General features: G+C 45.5%; 1 protein-coding gene across 12 annotated transcripts in view; it reads left to right on the top strand.

Annotated features, from left to right (window-relative positions):
- PPIP5K1 (diphosphoinositol pentakisphosphate kinase 1) overlaps window positions 1-21178 on the top strand; it is a 276308-nt gene that overhangs the window by 35985 nt on the left and 219145 nt on the right. The window lies entirely within an intron of this gene.

Genomic DNA, 21178 nt, shown 5'->3' with positions numbered 1-21178 from the left:
CGGGATCAGAGGAAGGGGATAGGGATCGCGAATCGTGATACGGTTCAGCTCCCTAAAATCTAGGCAAGGTCTCAGAGAGCCATCTTTTTTTTTAACAAAAAAAAAACCCGCGGCCACAGGTGACTTTGAGGGACGAATATGCCCCTTCTCGAGACTCTCGGAGATATAGGTTCGCATTGCGATTCTTTCCGGTTGTGAGAGATTGTAGAGGCGTGCTTTTGGCAGCTTGGCGCCGGGAATGAGGTTAATGGGACAGTCAATCTCCCGGTGAGGAGGTAGCTCCTGAACACCGCTCTCGGAAAACACGTCCGAGAAATCAGAGAGAAATGATGGCACAGTTTTAGTAGACACCTCTGCAAAAGTCGCTGTGAGACAATTCTCTCTACAAAAGTCACTCCACTCATTATTTGCCTTCCTTGCCAATCAATAGTGGGGTTATGTCTAGTGAGCCAGGGTAACCCCAAAACTAGAGGAGAAGGCAATCCGTTAAGGACAAAACAAGATATATCCTCCACATGAGTGTCACCTACAGCTAGCCGGATATTGTGAACAATGCCCTTCAGAGATCTCTATGAGAGTGGAGCAGAGTCAATAGCAAAAACAGGTATATCCTTTTCTAATGTGCAAACCTGAAAACCATGCATGGCTACAAATTGAGTGTCAATAAGATTGACGGCCGCTCCACTATCGACAAAAATCTCACAAGAAATGACTTTGCTCTCTAGCGCCACCCTGGCAGACAGGAGAAAACGCGAACTGCATTTCAGAGGAAAAGCATCAATTCCTACATCAACTTTGCCCAAAGTAGCAGATGAAGCAGAATTTGATGATTTACCTTTTGAGGTTTTTCTCTTATTATCGCTCTTAGTACAGTTCAAGAATCTCCTAGACGGACAAACATTTGCCAAATGACCTATGCCCCCACAACAAAAACACACCATACTCGACTAAATCCTCTTTTATCAGGGGCAAGTCGACCTAGCTGCATGGGCTCCTCCTCAGAGGGGAGCGAGACAGGATGAGGCCCCTGCACACTGAATGAGTCCGCACCACTGCCCCTAGACTGACAATGGCTGGACAGAGAGGTCTCGTTTCTTTCTCTTAGACGCCTGTCAAGGCGTACCGCCAATGACATGGCAGACTCTAAGGACGTTGGTCTCTCATGGAAAGCAAACGCATCTTTCAATCTCTCTGAGAGACTATGACAGAACTGACTCCGGAGTGCAGCATCATTCCAACCCGAATCAGCTGCCCATCTCCGAAATTCAGAACAATAAAGCTCCGCAGACAGTTTGTTCTGGCATAAAACACGTAAGTTAGATTCGGCCAGAGCAACACGATCCGGGTCATCGTAAATCTGCCCCAGGGCCACAAAAAATCTTTCCACGGATCGAAGGGAGGGATCCCCTGATGGCAGCGAAAAAGCCCAAGTCTGAGCATTACCCCTGAGCAGGGAGATGACAATCCTCACCCTCTGCTCCTCCTTACCAGAGGAGTGGGGACACAAGCAAAAATGGAGTTTGCATGCCTCTCTGAAGCGAACAAAATTCTCACTGCCCCCGGAGAACGTTTCCGGAAGTGAGACCTTTGGCTCGCAACAAACTCCATGAGCCGGAGCAGAGCCCAATGCTTGAAGCTGAGTCATAGATTGACGGAGATCCGCTACTTCCAAAGAAAGACCCTGCATGCGGTCAACCAGGCCAGAAAGCGGATCCATGTAAAAAAAGGACGGTTTTGGTGGATTGTAATGTCACGGCTGTATGTGAGCAACAGTAGTATACACAGTAAAAGAGTTACTGACCGGACCCAAACTAGGGAGGATAAAGGGTGACCCCTGTCCGACCCTCAAAGCTCTCCCTATGCTGCTAAAGCACATGCCCGGATCCAAATGGCGGAACGAGGCATGCCCACGTACCTAAGACTGATGACCACTGTAACCCCTACAATAGTGGAAGGGGCACGGCCACCGGTGCCCTACTCAGTATATGGAGGGAACCGTGGCCACCTCAGATCCAGTCAGAAAGTAATCAGGTACACAACAATGCTGCAGCAGAACACAGGTCCAGTGAACTGATAGCTACAAGTGAAGATACTAAAGCAAGAGCTACAACTGAAATGAGAACTATAATCCACGCCCTACAATAGGAGGAGGGGTGATATAAAGAGAGGGAAATCAAACGCATGAGGAACAGCTGGGAGGAAGGAAACCAAAAGTAAACAGAGCAGTGAGAACTCCTCCCAGCTCTAGTAGTGACATCATCACAGGGGTGGAGAAACAGAGCTGTGAGAACGTCCCAAAGCTCTGGTAATGACAGGTATATGTCAACTACCACTAGGAGGCGACACTAGACATAAAGAAAAGTGTTGGCTCCTCCCCGTTGGGCTATACCCTCTCCACAGACTCTAGGCAGATCAGTCTTGTTCTAGTGTCCGTAGGGGGCAGACCTGACCTGCTTTTTGTGCAGGTCATCCTGCTACTTTTTAATTTTTTCTTCAATCAGTTCCCCCCTTCCTCCCTTCCCGCATACCTACATCTCTCAGCTGTATCCTGGCCCCAGAAGCCCCCTGGCCTTCCGTTTTTCTCTCTGGGGGTCGCTTCTTCAGTTCTCTCCCCCACCTGGCCACCGTTTGTTGCGGCAGCTCTGGGGCACTTCCGCGATCGCGGCCGTTCGTCCCCGGCCGCGCTCCACTAATTTAGGCCCCGGCTTTTCGGGCCTACTAGGCCGCAACTCCCTGCCCACTTTCTGACCTTCCCGGGCTTACTCCGTCACCTCCCCTCCGTGGGGGGAGCCTGGGAGGGGCCTCTCCTGCCTGCCAATCCAGCCCCAGGTTCCCTGCACCAAACAACCATCTTACTCCCTTCTTAGGTAGAGTTCCTGCACAGTCTCCGATGCTGCAGCCGTTACATCTGTCTGTCTCTCTATGGTGTACTATGCGGCCCTGTTTCCCTCTTTTTAGGTGAAATAGAGGGCCTCCTTCAGTTGCCATTGCACTCGCCTAATTGTGGCGTGCACCTGTCGTTCTTTGTGGTACCGTGCGGCCCTATTTTCCCCTTCCCGAGCGGAATATAGGTACCATTGCTAACGTGGCAGCCGTTGCACTTCTCTGGTCCTAGGGTGCACCATGCGGCCACATCGCTCTAATCTTAAATCTAGTACCTCTTCCATGTCCAGATGCTGTACCCATTGCACCTCTCTGGTCGTATCTCTACACCACACAGCCGTATTTCTACCTTACAGGTTGAGGATCTGCTTCCTCCAAATGCGGTCGCATTCCCGGATGCTGTGGCTTTGTTTCCACCCTCCTTAGAGTGCAACATGCAGCCACTTTACCTCGGTTTTAGGCGTGTATTTTTAGTACCCACGTGCTGGGCCCTATGGTGCAATCTGTGGCCCATACAGTTTCTGTATTTCTGGGTGCTTCCTTCCTGGGTGCTCTAATCTGTGCTGCGGATGTTGGTTACTTCCCTTTTTGGTTCTTCCTACATCTGCCACTCCGTTACTGTCATGCTCCTTGTACTTCTCAAGGCACTGTCCACAACGGCCATCCTGGTTCAGCATGTACACGGTAACCATATCTGGCAGGGGTGGGCCAGCCCAACCCCCAACTCCACCTTGTCGGTCTATTGCTACTTCTGGTGTACCCAGTATATGGCTGATCTGTTCTGATCTGGTGGGTGGTCCACATACAACCACGCTCCCTACACCATGGCCAGGTGGTTGTTGGCTTTTGTGCTAGGGTTGCTATTGCCATCCCTATCAAATACTACTGTCTGCTGCACTCCGAGTTCCCCATATTATAAAGGAGTACCTGCGTTGTTTTCTATTACAGGGCGGACCATACATGGTGGAGTACAGTGATCTCCACTTGCTCTTCTCCGTGTTGGGGTACGTGGCTTAGTGAGCACTGGCCGCTGCAGCAGTTTTTGGCCATCTCTGGATGTCATCCGCCACACGGAATCCTTCTGGGGTCAGCAACATTATCCTTGCTGGACGTCCTCCCTGATGAGTCAGGGACAGAACCACTGAGCGCCACACACCTGCCTGGTAGGTGAATTTTCTGCTGATTGCTCTGGCATCGGACAGGGTTCCGTAGTTCCTTCTGGGTCCGGGTGTTCCCTTATATTCTCTGCTTAGTTGTGCTATCTGACAGAGGGGCAGTCCCCTGGGACCTTGCTATTGTCTGCGCCTGTCTGGTACTCTCTCCCCCTGGGAGTCTTCTGTATGTCGGTTCCAGCTGGTTTCTACATTTCGTGTAGTCACTCCCGTTTCTTTTATAGCGACTTTGCCATTCTGTTGTCTGTTGTTTTAGTGGTACAACCCAAGCCGCTGTACTTGCCCTCCCCGGGACAATGTATGCAGATTGCTAGCTACTATTCTTAGAATGGCTAGTTGTCTATGGCCAATTCCTTCCCATATGGTGGTTCTTTTCATTTTTTCTTGGATATTCTGGTTTTTGTTGTCCTCTGGTGGTTCAGTTCCTGGTTCCTTATGAGCCCATAGCGGGTACTCCTTTCTGGATTCCTTGTCCCCGTTCATTTGACCACACAGATTCTGTATGATCGTTGTTTGGGAGGGGCCTGGGTTGATTGTTCCCCTTGCGGGTTCCAATAGCCTTGTGGTCCTCTTGGGATTCGTGTCTATCTTCCCATCCTCCCAAGTCAAGTACCTGGTGTTGAGTGGTTTAGTGCTATACGGTTTGCATTTCCACCTTATGGTCTCCTTCGGGAGGGACTTCCTCCTGTTTGTAGAACCTTCCTCCTTAGACTGTTGGGAGTACTCTCCTTCTCATCCCATGTCACTCAGTCCAGTGTGTCCCTCCTGAGCTTTCCTGGGCCTGCATCTCCCTGATACTTCATTTGGCCGGAGTTTCTCCGGTCTTGCGCTTCTCAGCGATATTTTGTTTTCAGAGGCTCGTTCCTCGTCTCCTGGTTTTGGGATGCAGGGCTTATCTTATGTTTTCTTTTTTCCTGGCCTTTACTTACAACCCCCTCCCTTTCCAAGGGTTGGTGGTTTCCCTTAGCGCCTTTGGGGTTTTCACCTTTCAATAGGACGCTTAACTTCATCACCTGCTTCGTGGTGGGGGGAGTCCTGCTCCCTTCATATGTGAGCCTTGCTATGGCTTCCCTCACTCCAGTGTGCACCTGCTGAGTTTTCCTGGGCCTGCATCTGGTCCCCTTTTTTCCCTGATACTTCGTTTGGCCAGAGTTTCTCCGGTCTTGCGCTTCTCAGCGATATTTTTTTTTCGGAGGCTCGTTTCTCGTTTCCTGGTTTGGGGATGCAGGTCTTATCTTTTCTCTCTTCCTGGTTTTTACTTACAACCCCCTCCCATTCCAAGGGTTGGTGGTTTCCCTTAGCGCCTTTGGGATTTTTTCCTTTCAATAGGGTGCTTAACTTCTTCACCTGCTTTGCGGTGAGGGGAGACTTGCTCCCTTCACAGTGAGCCTTGCTATGGCTTCCCTCACTCGTTTGGCCTTCAGTGATTCCATGTTCTCTTGCTCCCCTGGCCCGTCAGGGGTTGGCCTCAGGGTGTTTGTGCTTTCGCCTGTGACAATTAGAATGTTGGGTAGCTCCAATACGCGATGCTGTCCTACTTTCTCTCCAGCTTTCGGCTGAGCTGGGTCGTTCTCCCAGGCATTTGTCCTGGGGTGCTGGCAGTCGTCACTGTGGCTTTCTTGGGGTTTCTCCCTTGTTATGAGGCTTCCTGCCTATTCCGTGCCTTTCTCCTGTTGGGTCACATGGTTCTCCCGCACCTGTATGCCCAACAGGTGGCATGGCTGTTCTTTTCCCACCCTCGGGGACTGCTTTGGAACGTTCCATGGTGCTGTGTCCCCCAATACCATGCACGAGAAAATTGGATTTTTTGTACTCACCGTAAAATCCTTTTCTCCTAGTAGGCATTGGGGGACACAGATCCCACCCTATGTTTTTTACTTCCGCTTCTCCGGGCTGGTCTCTTGATCTTTCTCGGTACGGGAGTTGTTGGTTCCTTGCCTTTCTTCTCTCTCCTACTGCTTTTGGTACAAACTGATCTGCCTAGTGTCTGTGGAGAGGGTATAGCCCAACGGGGAGGAGCCAACACTTTTTTTTATGTCTAGTATCGCCTCCTAGTGGTAGTTGGACATATACCCATGGTGCTGTGTCCCCCAATGCCTACTACGAGAAAAGGATTTTACGGTGAGTACAAAAAATCCAATTATGTATCTAAAATGCAAAACCATCCAGCTCTGTAGGATATTTACCATTTAAAATCCTCCATTCTGTCACCCCAGGCTATGTCTGACCCCCAAATTTAATAGTGAGAATCAGGCTTGATGACGTGACATGACCACCGCAACCAGCTACTGCCCACTACTGTCACATATTGGGGGAGGTTTATCAAAATTAGTGTTAAGTAGACCTGGCTTAGTTGCCCATAGCAACCAATCATATTCCACCTTTCAATTTTCAAAGTAGCTCTAAAAAATTTAAGGTGGAATTTGATTGGTTGCTATGGGCAACTAAGCCAGTGTCCCTTTGCACCAGTTTTAATAAATCTTCCCCATCCTCTTCTCCTAGTGTTCATAAATTGAAAATAGAACATTTTTGCTAGAAATTTAATTAGTCTGATTGTTTCTGGCCTGACCACAAGCCTCCCACCAGTCTTGAGGTTGGAGATGTGTTAATAGGGATTCCAGTTCATGGACCTGCACTGCAAGCTCCTCTTGTGTCTGTTACTTCTCTCTCTGGAGAAGGGGAGTCCATAAGCTGCGGTTAGTTTGCCAATTGTTATTTTGAGGTGCAGAGTCTAAACAATCTCCCCTGTGATTGCCAGTCGGATTCCCAGGTCATGGTCCTCAGAATAATGTCTGATTGATGGTGGTTGTCCCGTAGCGAAGAACTTGAAATGAAGTCAGGAACGTGGCTGGAGTTGTCAATTGTTTAGCAGTTAGGATGCAGGCCTAAGGCCTCTTGCACACGACCGTATGGCTTTTTCATTATTTTGCGGTCCGCAAAAAACTGATCCGCAAAAAATATGGATGACGTCCGTGTGCATTCCGTTTTTTGCAGACCCATTGAAATGAATGGTTCCGTATACGGAACGCAAAAAAAGGAGCGTAGACGCAAAAAAAAAATGTTTGTGTGAAAGAGGCTTAAGGGTGAGAAGGAAGCATAGTCAGGAGTTGATACCTGAAGGAGAACCACAGGAACCAGGAAAAAAATTGAAAGAGTGAGACTGGGGCATAGTCCAGAACAATCCTGAGGTGAAGAATCGGGAATAGAATCAATAACATTGGGCACCTTCATCTGCAGGCAAGAAATCCCTGGCAAATCTCCAGGAAATCTCCTTTATAAATGCTGCCAGGCTGGTGGAAGGAAACCAAGGACCATGGCCATCTGTGGAGACATGTCTCTGGAACGGAGTGTGTTTCTATGACATGTCAATACATTTCAGTCTGCCCATAGACGTGGATATTTCCGTCAATAAGATTCTTGTTTGTCCCAGCTTGGTATCATTTCTGACGAATGGTAATTATATTGGCAGGTTGACTTCCCATCATGTTGTATGACGAAGGCATATAATAAATGTAAATTAAAAAGGCACTGTAAATTATTTTCTAGCTTAGATCTGTATAATTTTCTCTGGCATTCTAGATAACAGATTAAGCGGAAGTATTGGACTCTGGCCCCTGGTTTACAACTTTGAAAAACCCTGAGAAGGAGAGTTAGTAAGCCTGCATCCAGACAGCTAGTGGCTGTGCAGAATATCTCAGGGATATAAGTAGGGACGTTCCCAGGAATCTGGGGAGACACCTTATTTATTGGATGAAAGATGTCATGCATCCTTGCTTCCACACTGCATTGTAGACAATCCCTCCAAGCTAAAGACCGTTTATTGCTTCAGGTAATATCTACATGTTTTCCAGCTAGCTGGTGCTGTGCTATGTGTCTGACCAAGTATAGCCACGATCACATTGGTAAATTTGTCTCATTGGTTCTTTGCTATAGTGTCAGGATCTATGATGGATATGATTGGTCTGTCATGCATCTGTTATTAATTTTTTTTTATTTGAAGGGGTTGTCTCACTTCGGTAAATGGCATTTATCATGTAGAGAAAGTTAATACAAGGCAGTTAGGGGGTCATTTATTATACTGAAATGCGCCTAAATTTGGTGTGTTTCAGGCACAGATGGCAGCGCAACGGTTATCTGTGCCGCTGTCTGCGACTTTGCCCTGCTCAGTCACACCGCCTCTTCATAACTTCGCCAGCTATGGGACTTAAGACCGGCGTCTACAATGCCAGTCTTAATAAATTTGCTTCTTAATGTATTGTGATTGTCCATATTGGAAAAAGTCTCCAGCCTCTTTAGTGACCTAGACCGTAGGATCGCTCATAGACACACATGCGCTGCAGCTCCCGTCCCGGCCACTTCATATCTGCTCTGCAGAGGTGGCTGTAACCCCTGGATGTGAGCAGTGTATAATGTGATGGAAAATCTATCAAGTCAGCAAAGAAGGCAATCTGGACAATCGCAATACATTAGTAAGTGCCTTGTATTAACTTTCTGTACATGATTAATGCGGTTTGCTGAAGTGAGACAACCCGTTTAACCCGTAGGATACCAGCGCCAAACATTTACGGTGCTGATATCCGGGTCTGAAATCCGAGCGCCCGATCAGCGGCAGGGGTCCGGCAGTCACTGATAGCCGTACCCGTGCTATATGCGCATTAACCCTTGCATGGCTGCGGGATCCAAAGTGCTCAGTACCCCCCCTAATATATTTTTAAGGGGTGTAGTTTCCAAAATGGGGTCACTTTTTGAGGGTTTACACTGTAGGGGTATGTCAGGGTTTCTTCAAATCCAAAATGGTGCCTAAAAACTATTCTAGCGAAATCAGCCTCCAAAATCCATATGGCGTTCCTTTCCTTCTGACCACTGCCACGTGCCCATAGAGCAGTTTACCGCCTCATATAGGGCATTTCTGTAAACTGCAGAATCAGAGTAATATATATTTTGCTGTTAACCCTTGCTGTGTTGCAAGAAAAAATGAACATAAAAAAACTACCCAAAAAGTGAAATTTTGAAATTTCACCTCTATTACAAAGTTTGTAACATCAGTTTTGAATAATTTGAGGGGTGTAGTTTCTAAAATGGGGTCATTTATGGGTGGTTTCCATTACCTAAGCCCCTCAAAATCACTTAATAACTGAATTGGTGCTGAAAAAAATAGAATTTTGGAAAGTTTGGGAAATTTTGTTGAAAATTTAAAAAAATAAAATGACATTTACAAAAGGATGCCAACATAAAGTAGACATATGGGGAATGTTAAGTAATAAATATTTTGAGGTATCACTTTCTGTTTTAAAAGCAGAGAAATAGAAATTTTGAAAATTGCCAATTTTTCATAATTTTTGGTCAATTTTGGATTATTTTATTTTAAAAAAAGGTGAATGTGACAAACTCCCCTCTTTTGAGTTTGCCACGAGTACTTGGAGAGGACTACTTGCCAGCCTCTTGCCATGTGATTATGGTCCCATGTTGAATGCACCGGTTTTATGCAATAGCTGAATAGTTATATAAGTTCATGTATTTTGCTGTCTTTTGCTACCATGTGGCTAATGGAGTCTTGCCTCTGTCCTTGGGAGATAAGTGGATCACTTCTCAATTGTCTCCAGGACAAAAGACATTGTGTATTGTCCTGCCTGTGATAATTATGTTAACCATTGTGTACCATAATTATATCACAGGCAGAGGGGAGGATGTTATGTGGGTTGTAACCTTTGTGCTATGGGTTAATGTATGTTTATTGTGGGTGTCTCCCTTGCATGGGAGCAGGGGATAAAAGAAATGGTATGTTTGAATGCCTGGGCTGCTTCCAGTAAAGTCTTGTTCCAGCATTCAGCTTTGGCTCATGTATGGACTTATTTGGCGATACTAGCGATAATAGCGATTTTATTGCTCTGTGGATTATTTGGCTGTGCTATTTCATGGGAAGAAGGGAATACTTGACGGTGACACAGATGATACAGTCACAACTGGTGGCAAGCAGCGGGATTTTCCCTTCTTTTTCCCTGCACAGAGGATTCAAGGAAGGCACTAGTGTATGGTGCATGGAGGGCAACGCTGGCACTCGTGCAGCGACCCTGGCTTTGAAGGAGCTCAAGGGACAGCGCTAGCTACCGGGCAGCATTCCTATCTACAGCAACATGGAAGAGTTGTTTCGCTGGAGGTTGCACTTGGCCCAACAGGATGGGCCTGTATCAGAGGAGGGCATACTGGACTTGAGAGATGCCACTCGAAAGGGGCTGTGGTATGAGGCCTTAGAGGAGGTACAGCGGCGGCGGAGAGAGAGCCTTCCCGGTGAGGAACAGAGGTTCCAGGTACTCGTGGCCCTGCGGTCACCCTTCCTAGGAAAGCAACCCTTGGCTGAGTGGGTGACGGAACTGTGGAACCTGATTTGGAAGGAGTTGTGGCTGGACAAAGAGTACCGGGCACTAAAGTGGTATGCCACCCAGCGCAACCCATGGATGACTAACCACTATCTGCTGGAGGGAGAGGATTATGATGGTCCGGGCTTACTGTGGGAAGCCTTTGAGGAGGGCGATGACTTTGGATGCCCCACAGAATGTCGGTTCTGGGACATCCACAACATCAGGGATACCATGCTGGACGTTACCCGAGCGGACGACCTTGGACCAGACCTGATTCATCTAGTCACCATGGAGTGGGAGCTGGAGCAGAGCTACCTTCAACTGTTCAACCTAGCTCAACCACCATCCCTCAGCCCAGAGGATTGCCTGGAAATTATACCCTCTTTTGCCCAACCACCCTCAGAGGTGAGCAACCTCATAGACTTGTCCTGGGAGGACCCACAGATGGCAGGTGGAGATGGGACCGAGGTCTCTCTACCGGCCCTACAGGGATGCTTGGCCGCCTGCCCAGATCTCCAGCGGCAGTGCATATCACAGGGAGAGGAGACAACTGGTCTCTCTCCCCAGTGGCAACCTGAGTTCCAGGGGGAGGAGCTGCTGGGTCCCTCTGGCCTCTCCTCCCCAGGACTCTGGTTGCTGTAGGGAACTGGCCTCACCTTCCAACAGCAGCCGGAGATACAGGGAAAAGGGGAACACAAACCCCACTACACGGGCGCAGATGAGACCGCGGGCTCTGTGCCAGTCCTACAGGGATGCTGGACGGTCGGTCCAGATCCCCAGCCATCTCCGCAGGGATACCAGGAGGAGGAGGTAAGCGAGCCCTCCCCTTCCCAGCTACTTCCCAACCGAGTTCTGGGGGCAGGGGATGAGCCTGCGATACCCACTGATCCCTCCAACCGAGTTCTGGGGGCAGGGGATGAGCCTGCGATACCCACTGATCCCTTCCCAGCGGAAGAGCTGGCATCCGGGCAGAGCACCGCTAGCCTCTGCTCCACCGACCCCCTTGTTACAAGACTGGCTTGCACCCCCCTCGCCCCAGCAGAAGTGCTGGCATCAGTGCAGAACGCCGCTGGCCGCTGTCCCCCAAGTAGCCCCAGCGGTTTTCCTAGCTGCACCAGGGAGACTGAGGATGCTGAACTGTTTCACCACAACCTGGGACCTACAGACCAGTACTGCCCCTTGTGGGTGAGCTACCCTGTTAACTATTTATCGTGGGTGGGCAACTCTGCTACTGTTTCTTTGTGGGTGGGCTTCCCGACTAATCTAGGTACTGACCGACAGGAGGTCAGATACCTGTTTAGTCTTAACCCCAAAGGGAAGATATGTGACAAACTCCCCTCTTTTGAGTTTGCCACGAGTACTTGGAGAGGACTACTTGCCAGCCTCTTACCATGTGATTACGGTCCCATGTTGAATGGAGTATTGCCTCTGTCCTTGGGAAATAAGTGGATCACTTCTAAATTGTCTCCAGGACAAAAGACATTGTGTATTGTCCTGCCTGTGATAATTATGTTAACCATTGTGTACCATAATTATATCACAGGCAGAGGGGAGGATGTTATGTGGGTTGTAACCTTTGTGTTATGGGTTAATATATGTTTATTGTGGGTGTCTCTCTTGCATGGGAGCAGGGGATAAAAGAAATGGTATGTTTGAATGCCTGGGCTGCTTCCAGTAAAGTCTTGTTCCAGCATTCAGCTTTGGCTCATGTATGGACTTATTTGGCGATACTAGCGATAATAGCGATTTATTGCTCTGTGGATTATTTGGCTGTGCTATTTCATGGGAAGAAGGGAATACTCGACGGTGACACAGATGATACCGTCACAGTGAAATATATTGACTCAAATTTACCACTATTGCGAAGTACAATGTGTCACGAGAAAACACTCTCAGAATGGCTTGGATAAGTAAAAGCGTTCCAAAGTTATTACCACGTATAGTGACGCATGTCAGATTTGCAAAAATCGACCTGGGATTTAAGGTGAAAAGTGGCTCGGTACTGAAGGGGTTACTTGGCTGAATTTCACAGGAGACTTCATTATTCTGCAACGTAACCTAAGGGCCCCTCTACATGCTCCCATATTCAGGAATTAGAAACGCTTGTTCCCCATCATTGTGCCATGTAAGCATGCTGCTGATTGCTTGCTTGTCGGGTGATCACAGATTTTATGCAGAACCAAAAATGTTCCTTTGTCTGCTGCACATTGTCCTGCGTAAACAGGTATGTGCCAATGATATTTAAACTAAATGGCGCTGGACTATGATAGTCACGATCATTCATCCCTTCAGTTTGCATCGAGCTGTGTGAAAACAAGCACATACTATATAGTCAATGGAGCTTCATCAAGGCTGCAGTTGCAATGTGTACAAGGGCCCTAGCATCATTGTGAATAGAGACTAAGCCTGGTTTGAGTGGAATTGCAATATTTTCTGTAACGCTTCATAAAAGGAGGGTCATAAACATTGGGGCAGATTTACTAATTTTTCTAAAACTAGGACATTGTAAACTTAGAAATTCCTACACTGTCCCAGATTTATCAGTGGCCGATAATGGATGATAAATCTGGTACACCTATATAATATGTAGCTTACACCACCTATTTGTTGACTTGGTTTTACCCCCAGAATGCATCAGAAGTTTGGAACTGAGCATGTGCCTTCAACTCAGTGAGCTGGACAAAGAGTTTAGAAAAAAAAAAAAACAGCAGGTGGCGCTATACAGATGCATTTCAGTGAATAACTCAGCAGTTATACTAATAGGGTCATTTATCAAGCTGGTGTAAAGTACACCTGGCTTAGTTGCCCAAAGCAACCAATCAGATTCCACCTTTCATTTTCCAAATGGGCTTTAAAAAATGAAAGGTGGATTGGTTGCTATGTAAACAATATAAAAACAATCTCCAATTTTGGTGTACTTATCGGCGCTGCAGATCCACCAAGCGACGTGAGTATAGGTCGCTTCACAGTTAAAATGTCCACAAATTTGTTGATCGCGCTGCCTTCTGAGTGCAAAAGTTCCAATCCCAGACCTTCTTTTTTTCTCCAATGCTCAGGTTGATTTCACTTTGTAGCCACACAAACGGTTACCAGAGGCTAGGTGCACCTGCACCCTAGAGGGAAGTATTAGTACAAATAGTGAAGTTCCACCAGGTATTTAACGCAATCAACAGGTTTTATTCTACTTACAAAAAGGTCTAAAATCTCAGTCATAAAAACAAGTCTTTTCATCACAGACCTACTCGACCCGGGTTTCGCCAGTCCAGCTTCGTCAGGGGCGATCTTTCGCCAGTCCAGCTTTGTCAGGGCAACTAAGCTAGTTCTACTTTACACCAATTGTACACCCATACATTTTAAATTAAATGCAATTGCAAAATTATTTTTTTTCGTGGGACAACCCCTTTAAGCCATACTCCTTCTCCATGAAGCCCCCTTTCCACTAAGTCATGTCCCCTTGTTGGGCAAGGCATACATAGGTTACAAAAATGTATAAGACGTTGATAAATGGGATGCGAAGCATGTGTGCCAAATTTTTGTTGTAAATTGTGCCGTTTTAATAGTCAATCTGCCCCGTTGTGTCTTTGGACAAATGAAAATCCTCTTGATTGATTAGAAGAATAATTCTTGAGTTGGTGCCAGTGCAGTGTTTTGTAATTCAAGTGAATTTATACAAATTTTTGAGGCATACAAATTAATTTACTTTGGAAATAGCATTACAGAGGACGCTTCAGCTCTCCTGACATGTCTGTTTCAGTAAATAATCATATTCCCCACAGTATCACAATTCTGGAGCATCTATAGATCTACATTGTGCTGTTCCTCTGTTATCCCTGCTGGAACTTTTTTTTAATAAATTGACACCTGGGTGTTACCAGTTAGGGGTGTCTCCCTACAGACTCTCACACTGTCTAGTCAGTGTTGAAATTGTCAGACTGCAGAAAGGCACGTTGCTTTAACCCAATTTTTTCTTCAGTATCTATGAGGAATAACAGAGAAAAAACACAATGCAGAGTTATAAGAAAGGATGCTCAATAATTATTTTATGAAGAATACAAAGTATTTTTGAGTGCATAAAGAGTGCATGGTGCTCTTCATTCCCTTCAGTTCAGTTTTGTCCCCATTGACAATGAATAGAGAAAACTGAAACATTTTCCCAGCTATAAAGATCCTATGAGGGATCTCAATAGCGGAAAGGGAAAGCACAGGTGTGAAAGTAGCCTTCCCTGGATGGATTCATTTTTTTCATCACATTAAGCCAGGAATGAAAAAAAAAAACATGGATATACACAGGAAAGAACAGAGAGGTGGAGTAATAAATTGCAAAACACCAACAAACAGAGGAATGGTCTTGGAGAAAGAGTCCTTAATTAGTTTGCAGATAAGCTGTGTGAAAGTTTTGTTAGTCTCTGAGTTTAGAGAGGAGACAACCCCTCTTTCTCCTCAGATGTTGTAGCAGGCCATAAAAGCTCAAGACAAATTCAGTCCTGTGTTGAGTGTGTCAAAGACGGTCTTAAATTTTGTATTCCCGAACTTGTCTATCCCTTTGGGATTTGAAATGACCTGGTAAATATATAATGGAGTTAAGAAAAATTATTAAAAGCCTACCTGCACAATCTACAAAGCTTCTAGATCTGATACCGGGCAATCCCAGAATCTGAATATTCTATATGCTTCCCAAGATACATAAACCTGACAATCCAGGGAGGCCCATCATCTCTGGTGCGGGAACCCTCACCGAAGAAATCTCAAGCTGGGTGGTTGGGATCCTCAAACCACTAGTAAGAAGTACCACCAGCTATCTCCAAGATACTGTACCACTGACCTACTAAAAAAAACTATCAAACATACCCTAATGGTGCCATCCAAGACACTATGGATGTGGAATCATTATATTCTAAAATCCCACATGAGGATGGCCTCACCGTCTGCCAGGTGTATCTTGAGGCTGCAAACATTACTTCGGAGTCGGTGCTAAAACTCACCAAGTTTATCCTAACACATTACTATTTCCGGTTTGGTGAGAAGATATACCTACAGTGCATGGAAACCGCTATGGGCAGTAAAATGGAGCCACAGCATGCTAATCTCTTCATCGCAAAACTAGAAGGTGATTTCCTGGTGTCCTGCTCCACAAAACCCTTGGCCTACTTCCGCTACATTGATGACATACTAATTGTCTGGACCGACTGAGGAACATCTTCTAAGGTTCCACGAGAGTTTCAACAACTTTCATCCCACCATAAACCTGACATTGAATTACTTGGATACAGAAATCAACTTTCTGGACACCACCATAAGTATTCGAGACAACTTGGTACACACATCCCTATATCGAAAACCCATTGATCACCCTACATACCTGAGATGGGATAGCTTCCACCCCAAGCATATTGAAAAATGACTTGTCTACAGTCAGGCCATCAGATATAATCGTATCTGCTCTAGCCTAACAGACAGGGATGAACACTTAGGCCTCCTTGAGAGGACATTTTTAAACCAGGGCTACCATCCTACCACAACTAAGGACCAAATCAACAGAGCCATCAGGATCCCCAGAAACCAACTCCTGCAATATAAACTAAAAGAAGTCAATAACCGTGTACCTCTAGTGGTGACTTACAACCCACAACTAAAGATACTAAGAAAATCCGCAAAGAAACTACACCACACGCTACGCAAAGATGACCGTCTCAGGACAATATTCCAAGACCCTCCCATACTATGCTTCAGACAACCTCCAGGCAATCCCAGAATCTGAATATTCTATATGCTTCCCAAGATACATAAACCTGACAATCCAGGGAGGCCCATCATCTCTGGTGTGGGAACCCTCACCGAACCCTCACACGCTACTCAAAGATGACCGTCTCAGGACAATATTCCAAGACCCTCCCATACTATGCTTCAGACAACCTCCATATTTAAGAAATCTGATGATCAGGAGCTCACTAAACTATTCACATGTTTTACATCCAATGAGGTGTACCTCATTATGTGTACAAAATGTCCCACTCTGGGTCTTTATGTGGGGGAAACAGGGCAGACACTCAGAGCGAAGATAAGGTTTGGCCGTCATACTATAAAGGAGAAAAAGACAACTTTCCCTGTTGCCAAACATTTTTGTGATCCTGGCCATAACATTACAGACCTCCAAGTATTGATATTAAAGGGTCATTTCAAATCGCAAAAAGATAGATGGGATTGGGAATGCAAATTTATGACTGTCTTTGACACACTAGACACAAGACTGAATTTGTCTCAAGGTTTTATGGCCTGCTACATTAAATTACAATATTTTATATTTCCCTTTTGGAGAGCATCAAGACTTCTCACTACTGGCTAACACGGTACCAAACCTTTTTATTTTGTCCATCACATTATATACACTGCTTGTTTTAATGGTTAGAACCACCCTGCAATCCAGTAGTGGTGGTCGTGCTTGCACACTATCAGAAAAAGTCCCAGCCTCTTTGGTGGCTGAGACTGTGGGAGCGCAAATAGGCTGGTGCCTTTCCCTATGTGTGCAAGCACGGCCACCACTGCTGGATTGTGGGGTGGTCATAACCCCTGGAAACGAGCAGTAGATAATCTGATGGAAAATTGAATCAATCCAGCAAAGGAGGCAATATGGACAATCACAATACATTAGTAAGTGCCTTGTATTTAACTTTCTCTACATGATAAATGCCATTTGCTGAAGTGAGACAACCACTTTAAGCCTAATAGACTAATACTGTTTGTACACATCTAGCTCGGGTTGTGTGGCTTTAGGGGGGTGGGGTACTTCTGAGGTCACCATTTCAGGCCAAGAACGCGTCTCTAGTCACGATCTAGCCTATGTTAGGCTGAATATACTGCTCTAACTTCAGCCTATATGCAGGAGTGTGGCGTTGGTCGCGAACGAGCAGGCCATGTGCAGGGAGAGGAGGAGGCTCACAGATGTTCCTTCTGTCCCTCTATAGGTTTAGATTAACCCAGAGAGAGGGGTGACGTGAAATGTTCATGTTAGCAAGTATGCTGATTGATATGGGGATGATATCTGGTTGTCACATATTCTGTTGGAGGGAGAGTTCTTTCGGAAAGGAAATGAAAAGATGAGCACTTACCTAATCGCTCCTTTACATGGAATTAGCTGTTTAATTTCTCAGATGCTGGTGTCAATGCTGACCATGGCACCAAAGTGGTTTTTGACAAAAACAGAACAAAAGTAGCATTACAAATTTCTCCCTTTTACAATGTTCTATTAAAGAAAATCAACAGATACACCATATCTGTAACAGTCTACTATAAACTTAATACATTACTTATTGGTCATGGTAAACATATAGAAGTTTTAGTTTTGCAGGCAGTTAAACATAATATCTATATTATTGTGGCATCATCAAAATACTACTGACCTCCAGAATATCATGCTGCAGTACTCTCAAAAAGTTAGGGATATTTGGCTTGTGGGTGAAATTTCAGGATGAACCTAAAATGCACTCTACCCTTTACAGGTGAACCTAATGTGACCTTCTCTAAACTTTTGAATGCACATGTCCAACTGTTCAATGTTTCATTACTTCCTGTTCTCTAACGAGGAGCTTAACGGCAAAATTCACAACAGGTATTTGATCCATGAATTACTCAATAACATTCCTGGTTCATTTAGAATTGGTATTTAAACAGTCCTCCTCATCATGCTGTTCACATTTTGACATCATGAGACTAAGACGACAGCTAACAATTGATCAACAGTACCTCGCAATTGCGAGGCTTCAAGCAGGATGTTCTCAGATGGAAGTGGCTACTGAGCTTAGAGTGTCACAGAGTGTCATTAGCAGGTTGCAACAGAGATACTGACAGACTGGAAGAGTCACAGAAAGGCATAGAAGTGGACGTTCTTTGGCACATCCCAAACTGATGACCGCTTCATTGTGAACAATGCCCTGTGGAACTGGATGATCAATGCCACACAACTACAGGCACATTTAAGGGAGGTGACAGGCACCAAAGTGTCACTTTAGATCACTCAAAACAGTTTACAGTACATAAGCATAGTCTGCGTGTTAGACAACCTGCAAGGGTACCTGACCACACCACCGGGCACAGGCGTCATTGTCTTGCATGGGCCAGGGAGCATCTACGCTGGACGAGGGACCAGTGGGCCTCAGTGCTGTTCACTGATGACAGTCGATTCACACTGAGCAGAAATGATGGCTGTCAACGATGTTGGAGATGTCAAGGAGGGTGCTATGCATCAGCCACTATTGTCACCCGACAAGCCTTTGGTGGTGGTGTTATAGTGTGGGCAGGTGTGTCTATTCAATACAGAACTGCCCTACACGTTGTGAATGTTAGTGACAAGACCATAATACTTGAATAACATCAGTAATTCAGTCATTGTGCCTCTACATGAACAACACAGGCCTAATTTCAATTTCATGGATGACAATGCGCCACTCATCGAGGTCACATCATTAGGGAACCGCTACTGGAGACTGGGGTACCTCAAATGGAGTGGCCTGCATTTTCTCCAGACCTGAATCCCATTGAAAACCTATGGGATCTGCTGAGTCGCCGTCTATAGGCTCTTAACTCTGTACCCCAGAACCTTAATTACCTGAGGGCCGCCCTTCAAGAAAAGTGGGATGCCAAGTCTCAGCAGACAATAAGTCGACTTGTGAAGAGCATGAGACGTCATTGTCACGCTGTAATTGATGCTCAAGGCCACATGACAAGTTATTAAGGCATTGACATTTTGTGTGGGGGTGTACACACCACTGTTGTTGGCTTTTGTTTCAATAAATTGTTTGAGAAGAGGAAATCACTATTGTATGTATCTAGTTAAATCCCTACTCATGATATAATATCACTGTAGCGTGAACTTTTTATGGTTTCCATAAATTCCACCCAAAAGCCAATATCCCTAACTTTTTATGAGTAGTGTATTTGTACCACAGGGTAATTGCTGTTAAAATAAATCCCAAAAACCAATGTGAAATAGATATAATTTTTTTTTTATTTCCTCCTCCCATCCCCAAAAATGTAATAAAAGTTGGTTATTTAATACATTATATTATTTAATACATTGTGTGTCCCCCAAATTGGCTCCTATAAAAACGAATGCAATGATCTTGAAAGAAAAAAAAAAAGTTATGACTGCTGCAACACAAGAGGAAGTTACTGGCTCTTAAAGGGGGTATCCCTTGATTAATGAAAATCAGACATCATACAGTACATGACAATCCCTTTCTAACAAAGCTACAACCAGCCCTGTACCTCACATACAGTCGTGGCCAAAAGTTTTGAGAATGACACAAATATTAGTTTTCTCAAAGTTTGCTGCTAAACTGCTTTTAGATCTTTGTTTCAGTTGTTTCTGTGATGTAGTGAAATATAATTACACGCACTTTATACGTTTCAAAGGCTTTTATCGACAATTACATGACATTTATGCAAAGAGTCAGTATTTGCAGTGTTGGCCCTTCTTTTTCAGGACCTCTGCAATTCGACTGGGCATGCTCTCAATCAACTTCTGTGCCAATTCCTGACTGATAGCAACCCATTCTTTCATAATCACTTCTTGGAGTTTGTCAGAATTAGTGGGTTTTTGTTTGTCCACCCACCTCTTGAGGATTGACCACAAGTTCTCAATGGGATTAAGATCTGGGGAGTTTCCAGGCCATGGACCCAAAATGTCAACGTTTTGGTCCCCGAGCCACTTAGTTATCACACTTGCCTTATGGCACGGTGCTCCATCGTGCTGGAAAATGCATTGTTCTTCACCAAACTGTTGTTGGATTGTTGGAAGAAGTTGCTGTTGGAGGGTGTTTTGGTACCATTCTTTGTTCATGGCTGTGTTTTTGGGCAAAATTGTGAGTGAGCCCACTCCATTGGATGAGAAGCAACCCCACACATGAATGGTCTCAGGATGCTTTACTGTTGGCATGACACAGGACTGATGGTAGCGCTCACCTTTTCTTCTCCGGACAAGCCTTTTTCCAGATGCCCCAAACAATCGGAAAGAGGCTTCATTGGAGAATATGACTTTGCCCCAGTCCTCAGCAGTCCATTCACCATACTTTCTGCAGAAGATCAATCTGTCCCTGATGGGTTTTTTTTGGAGATAATTGGCTTCTTTGCTGGCCTTCTTGACACCAGGCCATCTTCCAAAAGTCTTCGCCTCACTGTGCATGCAGATGCGCTCACACCTGCCTGCTGCCATTCCTGAGCAAGCTCTGCACTGGTGGCACTCCGATCTCGCAGCTGAATCCTCTTTAGGAGACTATACTGGCCCTTGCTGGACTTTCTTGGACGCCCTGAAGCTTTCTTAAAAATAATTGAACCTCTTTCCTTGAAGTTCTTGATGATCCTATAAATTGTTGATTGAGGTGCAATCTTAGTAGCCACAATATCCTTGCCTGTGAAGCCATTTTTATGCAACGCAATGATGGCTGCACGCGTTTCTTTGCAGGTCACCATGGTTAACAATGGAAGAACAATGATTTCAAGCATCACCCTCCTTTTAACATGTCAAGTCTGCCATTTTAACCCAATCAGCCTGACATAATGATCTCCAGCCTTGTGCTCGTCAGCATTCTCACCTGAGTTAACAAGACGATTACTGAAATTATCTCAGCAGGTCCTTTTAATGACAGCAATGAAATGCAGTGGAAAGTTTTTTTTGGGATTAAGTTCATTTTCATGGCAAAGAAGGACTATGCAATTCATCTGATCACTCTTCATAACATTCTGGAGTATATGCAAATTGCTATTATAAAA

Source organism: Bufo bufo, chromosome 1 (assembly GCF_905171765.1).
Source record: "Bufo bufo chromosome 1, aBufBuf1.1, whole genome shotgun sequence".
NCBI lineage: Eukaryota > Metazoa > Chordata > Amphibia > Anura > Bufonidae > Bufo > Bufo bufo.
The sequence above is the reverse complement of the archived record's forward strand: the minus strand, read 5'-3'. Positions and strand labels throughout refer to the sequence as shown.